General features: G+C 41.7%; 1 protein-coding gene across 4 annotated transcripts in view; it reads left to right on the top strand.

Annotated features, from left to right (window-relative positions):
- The first annotated feature begins 3,390 nt into the window (after positions 1–3,390).
- The window catches only part of STK33 (serine/threonine kinase 33), a 169,731-nt gene continuing 153,771 nt past the window's right edge, over positions 3,391–19,350 (top strand). For 3 of the 4 annotated variants that reach the window (XM_043580575.1, XM_043580574.1, XM_043580573.1), the window contains exon 1: positions 3,646–4,052. The gene's annotated coding sequence lies outside the window, so the exon portion shown is untranslated. Of the gene's footprint in view, positions 4,053–19,350 lie in introns of all 4 variants that reach the window. The other variant, XM_043580572.1, reaches the window with a different exon arrangement.

Here is a 19,350-nt window from a genome sequence, read left to right as displayed (position 1 = left end):
CTGAGATTCAATGACTCCAGCTATGGTAACTACCCATAATATTTAATGTAGCTGCCTTGAGTCACTGGAAAACTTCAAAAAAGTTTTTTTCTAAGGCATTTACATCAAGTGTTCCCAGGAAAACCCTATGCCCCTAGGTGCATATTTTAGGGACTTATGTTTTACTTCTTTGTGTAGTTTCTGATTCCTCTTTACAAATGTTAGTGATATTTGTGTACTAGAAATGAATATTTGTCTATTTGTCAGCCTACCTATCTACCTATTTATTCATCTATATTTCACCATGTTCTACAAAGCCTGTCTTCCTTCCTTCCTTCCTTCCTTCCTTCCTTCCTTCCTTCCTTCCTTCCTTCCTTCCTTCTTGTTTCCTTTCATTCATTCATTTACTAATGCCATGATCTTTTATTAAATAGCTATTAAGTTCCAGGGACTGTTCCAGGCACTGGGAACAAGCAATGAACAGCGAGGCTGGAGCCTATCTTCTGCTGAGGAAAGAAAGAAAATAAACAGGTTTGTTTCAGGTGGTGTTAAGTGCCCTAAGACAACAAAGCAGGCAAAGTGATAGATGTGGAGTGGCACTACTTTAGATACAGGGATCAGGGGAGGCTTTTCTGAGGAGGTGGCAAGTGAGCAGAGACCTGAATGATGAAGGAGAACCAGCCTTGGGGAGGTATGGGGGCACAACATTGTAGATAAAGGAAACAGTAAGTGCAAGTTATTTGAAGCAGTTTAAAATAATACAGTCCAGGGGCGCCTGGGTGGCGCAGTCGGTTAAGCGTCCGACTTCAGCCAGGTCACGATCTCGCGGTCCGTGAGTTCGAGCCCCGCGTCGGGCTCTGGGCTGATGGCTCAGAGCCTGGAGCCTGTTTCTGATTCTGTGTCTCCCTCTCTCTCTGCCCCTCCCCCGTTCATGCTCTGTCTCTCTCTGTCCCAACAATAAATAAACGTTGAAAAAAAATTAAAATAAAATAAAATAAAATAATACAGTCCATACAATGAAACACTGCAAAAAGATAAAAGTAGAAATGAGGGAAAATGGAAGAGAGAGAACAGGAGAACGTTGTATTGCTGGTGTGCAAGCCATAGAATTCAGCAAAGTTATGAAAGTTGAGCTGCAACTTTGGTTCCTATCTTCCTGGAAACCAAGGTGAAAAGGGAAACACGATCGGTTTCATGGTATGTCTTCTTCATAAGGAAAAGAAGTGTCAGTTTTTCAAGGGGAAAAAGATGATTTTTTTGGCACTTAGGATGGAAATACATTTCTTGTGTGGACCTTTCTATAGTAGGCCATTCTATACGGGGCACAGAGTGATTGTATTTGTCATCAGCTTTAGGATAATTTGTTACAACAGCCATAAAATTAGTATAATTAGATCTATTAAGGATGCAGTAACAGAAACTTGGTCACTTAAACTAGCTTAAGCAAAGGAGAGCACTTTATTATAGAGATTTGAAATATTCCATGAAATTCTAGGAATGTAGCTCATTTCAGGAAATACTAGAATTAGGGATAGGAAGCTGTCAGAACACTTTTGGTCTCTTCTCTCATCTCTTTGTGGATCTTTTTCATCCTTTCTATTCTCTTCACATTTTTCCTGCAGCCTGGTCTTCTGCATTTCTACAGGCCATGTGGTAGGAAGCATGTCTATGGACAGCAACTGATTTTCCATGTTTCTATGTTAGCTACCTAGAGAAAAACTGAAATCTCTCAGTCCTAATTCCAAATTCCTGGGAGAGAGATATGATTGGCTCAGCTTGAGTCAGCTAACTACTATAGGAGCAACTGACTGTAGTCTGGTGGCCTAGTTACCTTGTCTGAGGATCCAAGGCTAGTTTCCAGAAAAAGACATCTGTTCTGCTGTTTTTAAAATACACTCATGTAGGGGTCAAGGAACCGTTTAATGGGTTTAAACCAACATTAAAAAGAGATAAAAATATCGGTGCATAGCATGTGGTATGGGTAATATTTTATAAAATTTGTTTCAGTTATTAAAGGTATAGGTCCATGTGTATTGGGTGATAACACATACTTCTTTGGGTGGATTATGGTCTAAAAAGTTTGCAGAACCCTAAAATTGGCAATCTGGTAGGATTCTGTTACAGAGATGTAATAAACAGCATTCTAAAATAATGTATTTTTTTAATAGCATTTTTCAATATAATCAGATGGCATAGGGATAAAGCATGACATGGTACAGACAATTTTGCAAGGGTGAAGACAAAGTGGTCTTTGTCTGGCTTCTTTCAGGCTAAAATATAGCTAGTGGTGTGTCCAACCTGGCTTTGTATCACAGTCACTTGAGGACCTCTTAAAAAATGATTTTAATGGGATCTGTCAAATCGGGATTCCTATAAGTGTAACCTGTGAATCTGTATTTAAACACAAAATGAAGCAAAACAAACAGATGTCTCTGATAGGTAGTCAGGTTTGGGACTTGCTAACCCCGAAAGTATATAAGCCAGAGACTATATAACCCAGAGGGGTCATCTCCATACCTTTTAAACAATTCTCCCTAACTGCAGTTTCTCTCAACTGGGCTTTTCATAGGCATTAGGAAGTGAACAATTTGAATTTATTTCTTGGTAAGGATCTGGAATGTAAGGCTTCATAGCTGCCGATTAAAGGCAAATAAACCCGTACACTTCACAGTTCAGTGAAGCAGATGGCAAAGTTCATCTCCTTTTGTTGGACTTTGTGGCACTAAAGCTCATGCTTGGATGGGGCAGTGTTGAGGGGGAGGGGCAAAGGGAAAATTCTTGCAGGCTATTTCACATCTTTTTTGTACAATAGTTCTGTATTTCTCCGGAACAAAGTCTGGCCAAGACCCCAAAATTCTACAGTTCAGGATATGGCAGGGATTGTTTGCGCTTGGAAAATTTGCAAAACTGACGTCATTTTGAGTTTTCTGATGAACCGGACAGCGTGAACCAGTTGCCCTGGGTACCCTCCCCCCCGTCCCCCCCCCCCCCCCAGGTTCTAAGCAATAAAATAAATGGACCTGCTGTACCAAGTTATTGGCTATTAATCAACTGAATTTTAGAGGATATCTGCCTGAAATAATTAGGCCAGTATTAGCAGAGTTGCATTTCATCTCCACAGCTGCTCTAGAGCAGGACCCTTGTTCACAGAAGCCATTCCTAAAGCAGGTCAAGAAATACATTAGTACAGCTGGAACCCATTATTTCTAGCCACTATTGCAGGGGGCCTGCTTTCAGATGGTTCCACTGAGGTTTGTGGCTAAAACTTATTTCTGGGAATTATCATCTTGTCTGTGAGCGGCGTTCGCGGCCCCTCTGAGGGGACTCACACCCTTCATCCAGGCCTCCGCGCAGCGCTGAAAACGGGTTCATGTTTCCGGGTTTGGGGACCAGCTCCGCGCACACCGCCAGGCGATGCGTGCAGTTCCGGCCGCCACTGGCTGGCTGCTGCCTCCCGCGCTCTGCCTGGGAATACCCGCTGGGCGTCGCCTCGGTACCGCGATGGCACTGTTAGCGGGCTTTCATTACGTGTGAGGTGCGGCTGCTTCTCTGTCCCCGAGCCAGGTTCTCTGGCCGGTCTCTGGGAGGGCTGCTCGCGGGGCCCGCTGGCGCCTCCTCGCCGGCCCAGCCGCGGGGCGAAGGGGCTTCGCTGCAGCAGACGCGCCGTGTCCTCGCGCGGCCCCCGTCCACCTCCCCGCGGCCTCGCCGCCGGCCGAAAACTTTCTCCAGGGGCGGAATTCCGGGCTCGGCGACCCCCAGAGCCGAGGGTGCGCGCCCCTGGGTGGCCGGCCGGCCCGCGGGGCCTGGTGAGTTCCCCACCCCCCAGACGCCCCGCCCCAGGGCCCCGGCCGTTGCTGTGGCAACGCGCAGGCAAACCGGCCGCAGGGCCTCCGGCTGCGGGCGGGCCCGCCTCCCCTCCCAGTGTCTCCGGGGGCCCAGCCGTTGGGACCTCGTATACCCTGGGTCTCGTGTTCGGGGTGATCCCGGTCTGCCCAGTTTCAGCTCCACCTTCTCACCTCCACCCATCCTGGGACCTGACCCCTTTTGGAAGTTTAAAGTGAACTTACTGTAGGGTAAGTGTGATTTGGAAAAAAGAACACATCCTTAAAATTTGAATTTGCGGGCTCCCTACCCCCACCCCCATTTCTCTCTTTTTTAATCTCCTAGCGCTTGGCTCCTAGTAGGGCCTCAATATGGGGGACTTCTTACAGCACTTGATGCAGTCCCTTGCACACAGTGGTTGCAATCCGTGGAGCTTGTATGGCCTTAGAGCAGCCCCTGACTGGCCACGTGGATAGGAAATTTAAGCACTCTTCTCTCTTTCCTCATCTGTCAATGCAGATTGTAATTTCGCACAAAGTTGTGGGCTCGAAGGAGCTTGTGTGTGAAACTGCTTCGTGAACCGTGAATGTAAAGCACTTGGGAATTAGTCGTAAGGGATATTTGCATGCTGCAAGTGGTTTGATACTCCTGGTCCCACAGCACCAGCTAAGACAGACCTTTTTGGTCCGACCACCAAACAGCTCCAATGTCCAACCAGAAAATAGGGTTGTCATGCATTGGAGGAGGGCTCTGTGAATGGAAAAAGAAACACCAACACATTTTGAACCTAAACTTCCTCCTTGTATTATTATGCACTCCTCCTTCCCCTCCTCCCCCAGCCTTCCCATTACAACCCGTATGCAGATATTTCGTTTCACACATTTAAATCTCTAGCCCAACATTGAAATCTAGAGATTTAAATCTCTAGCATTTCTATCTCAATGAATCACACCATCATCTCTCCTGTTTGCAAGCCAGAAATGTTGGACTCCTTCTTCACACCTGCCACTCCCTCCCCTTCCATCTCTAAATTATCATCAAACCAATGATTATCTGTTCATTTTATCCTCAAATCAGTGTCAACGCATCCACTTATTTCGGTCCCTACCACTGGTACCCTACACCAGGCTACCATTATCTCTTGCCTGGTCTCCTATAGTAGCCTCTTAACTAGTCCAAAGGTATTCATCCTGCCCTGTTCATGTTCCTATCTGTTCTTTGCACTGCAGCAGGAGTAATCTTTTAAAAGTTAAAATTTGATTATGATACCTCTTTTCTCCTCCATCACCCCCTGCTTAAAATCCATCATGACTTTTTGTTCTTAGGATAAAGATACAATTTCTTAATATGGCCCACAAATTGGGTGGCTGTATACTTTAACATCCAGATCAAGATAGTTTTGAGAGTAAAAGACAGTGCTATTATTTACACTGGGACTGTTCCCTAGCATTCTGGGGCAAATGGTTACTCTACCTATAAGGCCCTGTGGCACCTTCCTCTTCTCCAGCCGGATCTTACACTAGGCTCTGCTGGTTCTCTGTGTTCCAATTACACTGGTTCTTTTTCAGTCCTTTGTCACCATTTTCCCTCCTACTAAGGGCCTTTTCACGTGATCTTCTCCCTGCCAGGTATGCTCTTCCCTCTTCTCTTTAGTCTGGTTAACTCTTGCTCATCCTTCGCATCTTAGACCAAATAGTTTCCCCTGGGAAAACTGCCTCTGACCACTCCATCTAGGACAGACCCCCTTCGGGTATAGGCTCTTCTGACACTGTCTCTCTCCTTGCATTTATCACAATTGCAATTTTATTTGTCTGTGTGACTGGCACATAGGATGTAGTTGATAAATACTTGAATGTCTGATTTACAAGCATTTCCTAATGTCATTAGTCTCTGAAAACGCCACATTGTGGTTAACAGCACAGACTGCAGATGGGATGCTTGGATTTGAATTTCAGCTCCCCCACAATTCCTTATTTGAAACCTGTGGGGCTAGTTGTGTTTTAAAGTTGAGAGTGTGTCTGACTATAGAAAGACAACATGGTGTGTATACTGTATCACTTTTAAGTGGGGTCTGGGGCAGTACCGTGTAATCAAACACGTTACTTTTTCTTTAGTGAGATCACGTCACTCTAAGTGGGATAAAGGCTGTACATAGTTTTGCATCAGTTCAGGTCAAGTTTTGCCAAAAAATCAGTTTGCTACAAATTTATGAGAATCCTTTTTGGATTTTAGGGTTTCATGTGAGTCTGTCCCAGCATAACCTTTAGGTAATCACTTAACTTCTCTGTGCCTGAGATTCCTCAACAGTAAAATGAGGAGGCTTTATAGCATCTACCTACCTCACAGGTTCTGTTTGTATTTTTGTGAGGAATACATGTGTTAATACGAGTTGGCCTTTGGACAATGTGGGGTTTAGGGGCACCGATCCCCCAACACAGTTGGAAATCCATATACAGCTTTTGGCTCCCCCAAGTGTAACTACGAATAGCCTACAGTTGATCAGAAGCCTTACCGATAACACAAACAACACATACTTTGGATGTTAGATGTATTAGATACTATATTCTTACAGCAAAGCAAGCTGGAGAAAATGTTATTAATAAAATCATAAGGAGAGAAAATACATCTATAGCATTGTACCATATTGGAAAAGATCCACGTGTAAGTGGATCTGCACAGTTCAAACCTGTGTTGTTCAAAGGTCGGCTGTACATGTTGCTGGCTTAGAACAGTGAATGGTCTTTCATCATTGCTATAGTAGGGTCAGCTCTTATTATATCATTTTATTAGCTTCATTACAATCCACATTGTGTATTAACTGTAATTTATTTGCAATTTACTTATTGTTGGATATTTATATTTCAGGTACAAAAATGAAGAGATGAACGTCTTTATATTTAAATCTTTTGACTAGATTTTTGATAACTGATTAAGATCAGTTCCTAAAAATGCAATTACGATCAAAGCACAGGATCACTGGGACTACTCTTGAAACTTATGGCCGCCTTCAGAAAGATTATACCAGTTCACCATCCTACCATCAGTTTTGTGATGCCTGTGTTAGCATTATTATTTTTAAAAAATCTTTGCCAATTTCACAGATAAAAATAGTACCTCCTCATTTTAACTCAGATCTTTCATTATTGAGGTTTTAAGCATTAAAAAATCTCATTGTTAGTTATTAGGTATTTCTTTTCTGTGAATTACCTGCACAGACTCTATGATGGCTTTTATATTGGAGCCTCAGTTTTTAAAAATCAATGGTTTGTTTGATTTCTGCTTCCCGCAGTCCAGGCAGGAGCCAGTATGCTGGGCTTTGGCTGGAATTAGTTGGATAGGTATCCGTGGAGCCTGGGGCGAGTTGTAACTTGCCCGCAAGCTACAGAGCAAAGTGGAAAGCAGTGTTTCAGAGGCTGCGTCTCGGGGAAAATCTGAAATCAAGACCAGGCTGACCGTGTGTTTATCTGAATCTTCAGTCTAACAGGACTTGGAAGAAAGAGGGCTTGCAGGAGGTAGGAGGCAAAGGACCGAGGCAGAAGGAGGCGGAATGATTCTGAAAGATGGGGGAGAGAGAAACTGTAACCTCTTTTTCGTAGGGACAATGTAATTTATTGTATGGATGAAGAGGGGGTATGCTGGGGTTACTGTCTTGGCCAGACACTGATTTGTGTGGACTCTTGATAGAATAAGGACATTAACCCTTCGCTGTCATATGGGACCATCCCCTCACAATTGCCATTTCGCTTAATTTATGATGGTTTTTGATTTCTAGAAATTGAAATAATTCTATGTTTTCTACCTATTACTCTTTTCCTTTTTGATTCATTACCTTTATGCTTAGAAAGTACTTTCCATGCAGAGACCAAATAACTGTCTGCATTTTCTTTAAAAATGCTAGTTTGTGATGTCAGCCCATCAAGGAAGAGTTAATGGAAGTGAGTAAAAGAGAGTTGAGTAGTGTGATTTCCAACCAAAATTTGAAAGATGCTGATACAAAGGGATGTCCTCGTGTCATCTTCACGTCCCCTTGAAGATAGAGCTTACGTGCTCCAAGCGAGCTCTGAGGAAGACTTTTTCTGACGGGGTCTGTCACGCTTTGTGAACTTGTACAGTCAGATCCTTAGACACTTTTGGAAAAGTCCTGAGAGGAGAAGATGTGATCTCTGAAGATTCTTTCTACTTCTTTTGTCCTATATATGATCCTATTTAGTATTTCAAGCACTCACAGTTGTTAGATACTGCGAGATGATTTCCCTGTTTTTAAAAGAGGCTTAAGAGAAGGAAAACGTAATGTAATATTAATTGCTGACCTTCTGGCACTGGTAAATTAGTACGTTTCAAGATGTGCTTCAAAAAGAATTTTCCTTCCTGCTGAGCTCCAGTATGGATCAATGAGGCAAATTGTGTTTTGCTCGGATCTGTCTTAGTGTTCCAGAATGTAAAGAGTGGACAACTTACTGTTAAGCCTTGTTGATATATTCTTTCTTAGTTTGTTAACTAAAATGAATTGTGGAGTATGAGAAACTAATCATCTCACAAACTCATGCAGTTTTGTCAACCTGAAGTTTTTGTTTGTTTGTTGTTTGTTTGTTTGTTTTTTACCTGAAGTTCTTTTATTTCCAGAAAGGTTTATTTATTTTTAATTTTTTAACTATTTATTTTTGAGAGAGAGAGAGAGAGCGAGAGACAGAGTGTGAGTGGGGGAGCGGAAGAGAGAGAGGGTGACAGAATTGAAGCAGGCTCCAGGCTCTGAGCTATCAGCACAGAGGCTGATATGGGGCTTGAACTCATGAACCGGGAGATCATGACCTGAACCGAAGTGGGATGCTTAACTGACTGAGCCACCCAGGTGCCCCTATTTTAGAAAGATTGATTGAGTGAGGGGCAGTGACTTTTATAATTAATCAGAATATCTTTTCTACTTATAATGGACTAATTATCTTTCTTTTTTTTTTAATTAAAAAAAATTTTTTTTTTTATTTTTGGGACAGAGAGAGACAGAGCATGAACGGGGGAGGGGCAGAGAGAGAGGGAGACACAGAATCGGAAACAGGCTCCAGGCTCCGAGCCATCAGCACAGAGCCTGACACGGGGCTCGAACTCACAGACCGCGAGATCGTGACCTGGCTGAAGTCGGACGCTTAACCGACTGCGCCACCCAGGCGCCCCTAATTATCTTTCTTAATAGCCATTGATGTGTCACTTTGAGTGCCAGTGAGAATGTGCTATTACATTACAAAAAGAAAGAGCTTTCTATTGACTAAGATAAGTTAATTTAGAAATACTGTTACCATTTGCCTTAATTTTTGATCTAAAGTATTTAGTAAACATTATCAACTATTATAAACATTCATCCAACAAATATTTATTGGGTACATATGATGTTCCAGGCACAGTTCTAGAATACTGTGTTGTTTTTCACTTGTACAAAGTTTGCTTGTGATTCAATATTCTTTTTTTAATTAAAAAAATTTTTTTAATGTTTATTTGTGAGAGAGAGAGAGAGACAGAGCACAAGCAGGGGAGGTCAGAGACAGAGGGAGACACAGAATCTGAAGGAGGCTCCAGCTCTGGGCTGTCAGCACAGAGCCCAATGTGGGGCTTGAACTCAAGAACTGCGAGATCATAACCTGAGCTGAAGTCGGACACTTAAGCAACTGAGCCACCCAGCGCCCCTGTGATTCAGTATTCTTCACATGAGCTGTACTTATTTGGAAAAAATTGGTCATTTGGACTCACACATATTCATTCAGGGAATCTAAGAAAAGCCTTATGGAAAATGTTCATCCAGTCTCTTAAGGTTGAGATGCTGGTAATTGAAAGTTCTACTCTGTTACTTTGTTGTTATCGTGGTAGAATGCTCACTCGCACTGACAGAGCTTGCTGGGAGAGAAACCATTTACCATTTACCAAAGGCAGTGCGTCTGAGGCTCAGGTTCTTATACCCGAATTCTTTCAAGTCTGTTTGCGGTTAACAGATCTAACATAGAAGCTCTTCTATCTGCTCTTGGGAGCTCAGCTTGCAATCGGCTGAGATACCAGGAAGAAAGCAAATATTTATCCTTGGGCGTTTTTTCACGGAAATCAAATTAATTTTTCCTCTCAACCTTCTTTTTGTTGGTGTTCAGTTTATGACAATAAAATTCAATGCTTTTCATACTTGTTATTATGAAAGTAAACACCAATGTACAGCGGTGCCTTTCAAGTTAACTTAATTGCTTTTCTGTTATAGCTCTTTGATGGTACATATGTTATGTACACTTAGCTCATTTTTTATAGTTGTGCCTTTTTTATTGAGATATAATTAACGTAGTATAAAATTCACCCTTTTAAAATGTACAATCAAGTTTTTAGGATATCACTAGGGTTTGCAGCCATCACCACTATCTAATTCCAGAAGGTTTTATCACCTTAAAAGAGAAATCCCACATCCATTAGCAGTCAACCTCCAACTCCCCTCCCCCAGCACCTGACAAACACTAATCTACTTCAGTAATCTGCCTTCTGTCTCTGTAGATTTGCCTATTATATAAATGGAGCCATACAATATGAGGCCTTTTGCATTTGGTTTCCCTCAGTTAGCACAATGTTTTTCAGAATCGCTTCTATTGTAGTATGTGTTAGTACTTCATTCCTTTTGATGACCAAGTAAAATTCCGTTAAATAGATATACCACCTTTTGTGTATACATCAGTAGGTGGCCATTTGTGGTGTTTCCAGTTTTGGCTATCAGGAATCTAGCTGCTATGAATATTTGCATATGAGTTTTTATGTGAACATATGTTTTCATTTCTCCTGAGTATATACCTGAAAGTGAAAATGCTGGTTGTACAGTAACTGTATGTTTAATTCTTTGAAGAGTGTCAAAGTGTTTTCTAAAGTGGCTGCACCATTTTACATTCCAGAAATGTGTAAGTGTTCTCATGTCTCCATATAATCATCAATGCTTGTTTCTTGTCTTTTTGATTATTGCCATCCTAATAGGTGTGAAGAGGTATGTCATTATATTTCGATTTGCATTGTCCTGATGACTAATGATGTTGAAATCTTTTCATGTGTTTATTGCAAGTTGTATATCTTCTTTGAAGAAATATGTATTTAGATCCTTTGCTTTTTTTTATTTGGAGTATCTTTAAACATTTTTTTATTACATGTATTTATTTTTGAGATACAGGGTGAGACAGAGCACGAGTGGGGGAGGGGAGGAGAGAGAAGGAGACACAGAATCCAAAGCAAGCTCCAGGTTCCGAGCAAGCATTCAGCACAGAGCCCAATGCGGGGCCCGGACCCACAAACCATGAGATCATGACCTGAGCCTAAGTTGGACACTTAACCTAAGACTGAGCCACACAGGTGCCCCTGGATTATCTTTTTTTTAAGTATTTATTTTTGAGAGAGAGAGAGAGAGAGAGAGAGGCAGAGAGAGAGGGAGACAAAGAATCTGAAGCAGGCTCCAGGCTCTGAGCTGATGCCGGGCTTGGACTCATGAACCATGAGATCAAGACCTGAGCTGAGTCAGTCCCTCAACTGACTGAGCCACCCAGGCGCCGTTGGATTGTCTTTTTATTGTTTAGTTGCAAGAGTTCTTTATATATTCTGAATACTAGACCCTTATCAGATAGATATTTTACAAATATTTTCTCTCATTATGTAGACTGTCTTTTTACTTTCTTGGTAGTGGCCTTTGAGGAACAAAAGCTTTTAATTTTATGAAGTCTAGTTTGTCTATTTTTTCTTTGGTTGTTTGGCTTTAGATGTCCTATCTGAAAAACTGTTGCCTAACTCAAGGTCACAAAGATTTACCTGTATGTTTTCTCTTAGGATTTTTGTAGTTTTAGCTCTTACATTTAGTCTTTGATCCATTTTGAGTTCATTTTTGTATATGTGTGAGGTAGGTGTCCAGATCCATTTCTTTTGTGTGTGGATATCCAGTTGTCCCAGCACCATTTGTTGTACACCTCACTTTATTTGTCAACTGGTGAGTCATGTTTTGGGGAAACAGAATTTGGCTGATTTCTTGTCATCTCAATTAGATGCCACCATTCTACACACTGAACATTCCAGGCAAAGGAGCATCTGTACTGCTAGCTAGAAGCTAGGACTTTGGCTCCAGTTTTCTGTGTAGGCTTATAGCTTGGTGAATTGGCTTGTAGGTGATAGAAGCTTCAGGCCTGCTTCCCTCTCTAATTTACCTTAAGGCCTCTAAGTGGACCTATGTGGCTGCCTCCTGGCCGTCTTTACTCTGAATTATAGCCTGATTCTCATTTGACCTCTGGGGAAAGGAGAAGAGTCAAGGAGAAGTTGCTTCCTCCTTTCTTTAGAAAGGCCCTAAAATTACCCTTCTAGCCTCATGGGAGGGACAGAAGAGCCCTGTGAACCTTTCCCCAAAGAAAAGGGGGTGATACTCAAACAGAGCTTTTCACCTGTTTGTGCCTCCCATTGAAAGCTCTTTTCTCTGCAGTTATGACCTAATTGAGACTTGGCTGATTTCAGAACTCCTTTTCCTTGGAATGGAATGATAAGGAAGGGAGCTTTGGGTTCCTCCAAGAGATTCAAGTGGTAATGTGGAAAAAGCTTAGGATTGGGGTCAGGCTCACCCGAGTTCAAATTTTGGTTCTCTACATCTCTGTCTTGGGTTTCTTTATCTATAAAATAGGCTTTGTAATCCAATTTCCAAGGATGGTTTTGAAAAACAAAGTGTCATATGTAAAGTACCTAACAGATTTGGAGCCCCCAAGGAAACACTGGTTTCCTTTCTCCTCTTCCAAATTTTCTGGGAAATTTGTATAAATCTGTAGAAATACATTAAAAAAAAACAAACTCCATAGTATCTTAGAGTTAGTTGGAAGGGACCTTCATATTATGACTATAATACTTTGTTGAGGGGCGTCTGGGTGGGTCAGTGGGTTAAGCCTCTGACTTCAGCTCAGGTCATGATCTGATATGAGTTCATGAGTTCAAGCCCTGCGTTGGGCTCTGTGCTGATAGCTCAGAGCCTGGATCCTGTTTCAGATTCTGTGTCTCCCTCTCTCTGCCCCTCCCCTGGTCATGCTCTATCTTTCTCTCTCTCTCAAAAATAAAGAAACATTAAAAAAAAAATATTTTGTTGAATCTGTCAGAGAGCCCTTTTCATGTTTATGTACTGGATTTAGTTAGTATTGATCACTTACCATACTTCAGGCACTGTTCTCCACATGTGTGTCATTAGTCAGTGGAGGAGAGATGACAGACATGCATGACAGAAAGCCTGATGCATGGCTGTCACTTCACGCATCCTCACTTCTCCCGTTTGATTCATTCACTTGGTAAGTTATGAGCCAGACGCTATTGTAGATTCTTGGGATACAGAGATACACTCTTTGAGCTCATGGTCTCTTGTGGAGGGAAGTAAACCAAGAAATTACAAACCAAGAAATTACAAAGCTACAAAGGTGCTCTGGGAGTTGGAAGAAAGCACTCCCCAGTCTGCCTGGGCAAGTCAAGGAAGGATGAGGCAAAGAGGAAAGGAGTCTGAGGCAGGAGGACAGAAGGCCCGCAGGCCTGGAGGTGGGAGACAGTATTCTTTAAGGAAGTTGATACCCAGGGGAATAATCAGAGACAGTAACTAGATAGCATAGTAGCACCAGCTTAAAAAGAGCCTGTTATGCTGGGCTGAATTTAAGGTCCGTTTTGATGGTGAAAACAAACACAATTTGTAGTTAAGAATTAACATCTATCTTGGCTTTATTCTCATTCTAAGCCTAGGTTTAAAAAAATCCTTTCTTTGTTTTTCGTCTTTAGCATTTTTTCCAAGTATCTGCTATTTTAGGCTTTTGCCTTGGCGACTCTCTTCACATAGCATCTGGCCATTTTGATATCATCTAGGTTACTAGCCTCTCTACTTTGGGGTTATAGCTCATGGAGAGCTCCCTCTGTGTCTGTATACTTTCTCTGGAAGAGTCTATTTCCTGTTTTCCCCAGGACTCAGTAATGGGAAAGACCCACCATGTTGGCTGAGAGCTGGGTAGGGAGAGGGCTGTTGGAGGGGGGCCGGGTACATGGGGAAGGCCCCTGAACTGGAGGTACTGTCAGCCGGTGCTTCTGATGCTGGCATAGCTCTAGCCTCTCTTCTGCTCTTCTCCCGCAGTCACTCACTCACTGACTCTGCTCCAGAGCTATATCTCCCGGCCTCTCTTGCTTTGCCTTATTCAGAGGAACTGAGGGATTGAGAAGTGGCCCTGAAGCTCAGGAATCTTAGCCTCGTTGGTGGCAGCCAGTCTCCACCCATCCAGTCACTTATCCCCTCAAGACACAGTCTAAGCTGGCTTTTCCGACATGAGAGGACACGACTGAATTTCCAGAGGTCAGTCGTGTAGGACTTTGTTCAGAGATCCTCCCTACATTTTAAATCATTGAAGAAACTGGCCTTGGAAAGAAGATTGGTTAGGGGGTGGGAAGGGAGAAGGGAGGGTGTGACAGCTGTTTTCAAATATCCGAAGGGTTGTTTAAGTAGAGTGGACAAGGTACTAGATTTTGGTCTGGAATTCTGGCCCTACCTTTTACTAGCTTTGTTTTTTTCTTTTTTCTTTTTTTTTTTTTTTTAAATCTGAATTCTTTTAAGCCTAAAATAATTCTGTGATTTAATAAATGTAGCAGGCAGTGCCTCTACTGATTAGATCTGGATTCTTGAGGCAGATTGAGTGGCAGCGTTTTAGCATTTTGAGCTCAGCCACTAGTGAATTGAAGTTGTAATAGCTGTATTTATTATACCCAGAATTGAATGAGTTATTAATAAACCATTCCTTAGTCCCATATTATCTCTGTTTTACAGACTAATTTTTTTCAATAGGATTTCCTTAATTGTATCAAATGTTTCATTCCTAGAATGCTGAACACGTCTGATTGGTATAATCTCCAGGGAAACTAGACAGTCTTAATTACATCTAGTGTTTTGATTTCATTTGATTCTTTAGATGAGATTAAAAGTAATTTATTTTAAAGACTAGGACTACTCTCTGTATACCTATGCTTATTGCAAATTTAGAAAGCTTTGGTCATATTACATTTGCATTACCAGTATATCAGATAATTTAGGTTGTGAACTAATATATAGGGTAGGTAACTTCTTTCAGAACAAAAAGCCTGATGACACTTTTTTTTTCACTACCCTCCCCCCACTTTTCTCATCATTGTCTTTGGATAGCATTGATTTATATATTCTGTTCATTTAGCCATTTCCATACTATATGTCAAGACTTGCTCCCTAAGAAGTAGAGGGTTCTTGGATTTGACTCTTTCTGAAATATCTGTCTCCTAGTGAATGAATGTTGGTCATAATTTGTAGAGCATGTGACTTTTAGTTCTAGATGCCCTTTTTCATTAGAGATACTGGCAAGCTGAATTTCATCTAGAGGAGAGTACAGCATCTTTACATGACATGGGGATAGCTCAAGGTACCGGAGATGTAGAAAACATGACTTGCCTACAGGAACAAGCAGACATACTCTTTTTCTTCATATCTAGAAGACTGAGAGCTATTTTTTTTTTAATTTTTAAAATGTTTATTTTTGAGAGAGAGAGAGAGAGAACAAGCAGGGGAGCAGCAGAGAGAGAGGGGGACAGAGGATCCAAAGTGGGCTCTGCTCTGATAGCAGCAAGCCCAGCACAGGGCTTGAACACACGAACCGTGAGATCACGACCTGACCAAAGTTGGGTGCTCAACTGACTGAGCCACCCTGGCGCCTCACAGAAGACTGAGACCTATTAAAGAGGAACTAGGCAGGAGCAACTGGGTGGCTCAGTCGGTTTAGCATCTGACTTCGGCTCAGGTCATGATCTCATGGTTTGTGGGTTCGAGCCCCGCATCAGGCTCTGTGCTGGCAGCTCAGAGCCTGGAGCCTGCTTCAGATTCTGTGTCTCCCTCTGTCTCTGCCCCTCCCCGACTTGTTCTCTCTCTCTCTCTCTCTCTCTCTCTCTCTCTCTTTCTTTCTCTCTAAAAAATAAGTAAACATGGGCACCTGGGTGGCTTAGTTGGTTAAGGGTCTGATTTTGGCTCAAGTCATGATCTTGTGGTCGGTGAGTTCAAGCCTTGCATCTGGCTCTGTGCTGACAGCTCAGAGCCTGGAGCTTGCTTTGGATTCTGGGTCTCCCTTTCTCTCTGCCTCTCCTTTGCTCATGTTCTGTTTCTGTCTCTGTCTCTCAAAAATAAACAAACATTAAAAAAAATTTAAAAATAAGGGGTGCCTGGGTGGCTCAGTCAGTTGGGTGTCAGACTTCAGTTCAGGTCATGATCTCATAGCTCATGAGTTCGAGTCCCACGTCAGGCTCTGTGCTGACAGCTCAGAGCCTGGAGCCTGCTTTGGATTCGATGTCTCCCTCTCTGTCTGTCCCTTCTCAACTCACACTCTGTCTCTCTTTTCTCAAAAATAAATAAACATTAAAAATTTTTTTTTACTGAATAAACATTAAAAAATTAAAAAAAAAATAAAGAGGGACTAGGCATATCCATAGGAAGGACAGACCAAGCATGACCTGTAGGAATATTTATAGGGAAAATACTTTTGGCTCACTCCGAAGAGAAACATTCCATCATGGTATCCAATGACATGAGCTTTTGGGGGAAAATAAAGAATGGGATCCCTGTTATTGGAAAACTTTTAGCGGTGTCCATGTCAGCGTATATCAGATCTTCCATGAAAAAGTCCCAGGTACTAGATGTCCTTTGGTGTTCTTTCCATTTCCTGGATTCTGTGGTTGCCTCCCCACTCCTGGTACTATAATGTGGCTACTTCTCCATTCTAGGTTTTGCTTTAGTGATTCATGTGATTGACTTTATTTTCCTGAAGAACCATAGCACAGAATTCTGGGGCTTGGTAGATAAAAACTGCCTGACATTAAATCTTTGTAGATAATTCACAAAGTGGATATATACCACGTGCACATATATACTTATACACATACATCTGTTTTGTATAATGGAAAGTTGTTATACTTTCATAGTTTTGTCCTCTGTTCCTATTGTTATAAAATATCATATGCTTTAGAGACCTCTGAGTCTTGTTAAAAGAAATTTTTAAATTTTGACATTTATTTATCAAATTGATTTTAAAGAATTCAGCTCTGTTAAGTTTTCAAAATAGAGCCAACAAAGAGCCTTTGTGGGAGTAGGAATTAAAAACTGGTGAGATTACTTGAGAAAGATCTATAAAATAGTATAGACTTTTAATTAGTATCTTAGATATTTAAGAATAGGAAGTGAGAACACTATAGTCATTTTGGAAAATTGTGTTTTCAGACTCACTTTCTTTTTTTTAAAAAAAAATTTTTTTTTTCAACATTTATTTATTTTTGGGACAGAGAGAGACAGAGCATGAACGGGGGAGGGGCAGAGAGAGAGGGAGACACAGAATCGGAAACAGGCTCCAGGCTCTGAGCCATCAGCCCAGAGCCTGACGCGGGGCTCGAACTCACGGGCCGCGAGATCGTGACCTGGCTGAAGTCGGACGCTTAACCGACTGCGCCACCCAGGTGCCCCCAGACTCACTTTCTAATTGGATTATTGAGTGCAGTGTCAGTGGCTTCAAAGGGCATCACAATTCATTGCAGTTCTGACCTGGAGTAATAGATATAGAGGTAAAATGAAATCCATTTTCCTTAAGAACTACTGGTTTTATGAAATGATTAAATCTGATTTTAGAATAAAGCATTAAGTGCAAACCACTAAGAGTTCAAAAAGTACTTACAGGTCCCATGAAAGAAGATTTAGTGCATTTAGCTTTCAAACAGTTTTCTCATTGTAGATGAAATGCCTTTAAATTGATGCAAGTTATCATGCCGATAAATTAATAAACTATGAGAAGATACGTATCTTCTCTTTGGAATGGACTCATTCTCCAGGGACAGACGGTTCTCTTCCAGAGCAGACTTCTGAAGTGGTAAGACGTTAGAGAAGTCTATTTCCTGCATGAACTTAAGCTCAATGTGGGTGCTGTTAAAGCTTTGATTTGGTATTACAAAAAAGAAAGTCATCATACTAGGGGAATTTGCCCATTGATAAAGATTTAAGTTTTATAGGAGTTTTGGAATTCTTTATTTTTTTTTTTTTTAAATTTTTTTGTTTTCAACGTTTATTTATTTTTGGGACAGAGAGAGACAGAGCATGAATGGGGGAGGGGCAGAGAGAGAGGGAGACACAGAATCGGAAACAGGCTCCAGGCTCCGAGCCATCAGCCCAGAGCCCGACGCGGGGCTCAAACTCACGGACCGCGAGATCGTGACCTGGCTGAAGTCGGACGCTTAACCGACTGCGCCACCCAGGCACCCCAGGAGTTTTGGAATTCTTTAATACGTTTCATTCTAAGGGCCCAAAGTCTATGATTATGTACGAATACATCTCTCTTTCTATGCAGCCCAGGCCATTGGTATTAGAGAATATGGGGAATGTCCTTAAGTTCCTTAGGGAGCAAAAGCCTTGGCAGTCTTGGGGAAGGAACAGATCCTCTGACTGTGCTAAATCCAAATCTGCCAGAGGGTAACCTTTTCTTCTAACTTCAGCCTGAGTACTGTGCAGTGTAAATAGTGATATTTAATGTCGAAGTCATGATTTTTCAAATATTTGGGTGTCTGATGCAAATAACGAACAAATGAATTTATCCCTTTGTGTCTGAACATTTTAGAGTTACAGAACTAAATGAAAATATGATAATGAATTTCTGTTGAAAATCTCCAATGTTTTTTCTCCCCTTAATAGCAAAATATCCTCATGCATCTTTCTCAAAATATTATTAATAATATTGGCCACAGACAACCGTTTTTGAACTATTTGAATTGATGTGGTTTTTTAGACACGAAGCTGGGGCACAGAACAGCTTTCTTCTTTCACTCTTTCCTTTTCTGCCTGCTCCCTTTTTATTGCCTCTGTGCTTCTCCACAGGATATATAAAAAACTCTCTGTGGAGGTCCTTACTTCATAAGCTTATTTGTAGAGTGCCAGTGGGATGGGACTGAGAAGTCATTGTTGCTGTTATTAATTCCTATTAATAACTTTTAAAAAGTTTGCTGAGTTACCTGGATGTTAACGTTCAGCAATTTCACTTCTTCTGTCCTCTTTCCTTCCATCTATGGGAGTTCTCTACCACTTTCACTGCCGCCTTTTGGCTTATTTGCATAAACAGACTTTTCTCTCTCTTTCTTTCCCTTCCTCCCTCTTTCTCTCCTTTTCACAAACCCTGGATACCTACCGTGTAACCTGAAGGATACGATTATGAGTTAATGATAGGACCAGTGTCCTCAAGAGCGGGCTGGTGGCACAGAGGTATGCACGTAATGTGATGGAGTGTGATCAAGATAGCACCCAAGAATGGAGGGTAGAGAAGCTTATGTATGCTTTGGGGGTCGGGCTGGGGAGAATAAGAGAAATGAACATTGACTTTGAAGGTAGAGGTGTGATTGAGTATTAATTTTTTTGTTTAATCAGTGTCATTTAATCTGCATGCATTTTAGGCATCGATTTCAGGCATTTTCAGTTCAGCGTGGTGGAACTTATAGTTGGCCGGAAGATTGAAGCATTAT

The sequence above is a fragment of the Prionailurus bengalensis genome, chromosome D1, assembly GCF_016509475.1.
Source record: "Prionailurus bengalensis isolate Pbe53 chromosome D1, Fcat_Pben_1.1_paternal_pri, whole genome shotgun sequence".
NCBI lineage: Eukaryota > Metazoa > Chordata > Mammalia > Carnivora > Felidae > Prionailurus > Prionailurus bengalensis.
Note: the sequence above shows the minus strand (reverse complement) of the source record. Positions and strands in the feature narration are given on the sequence as shown.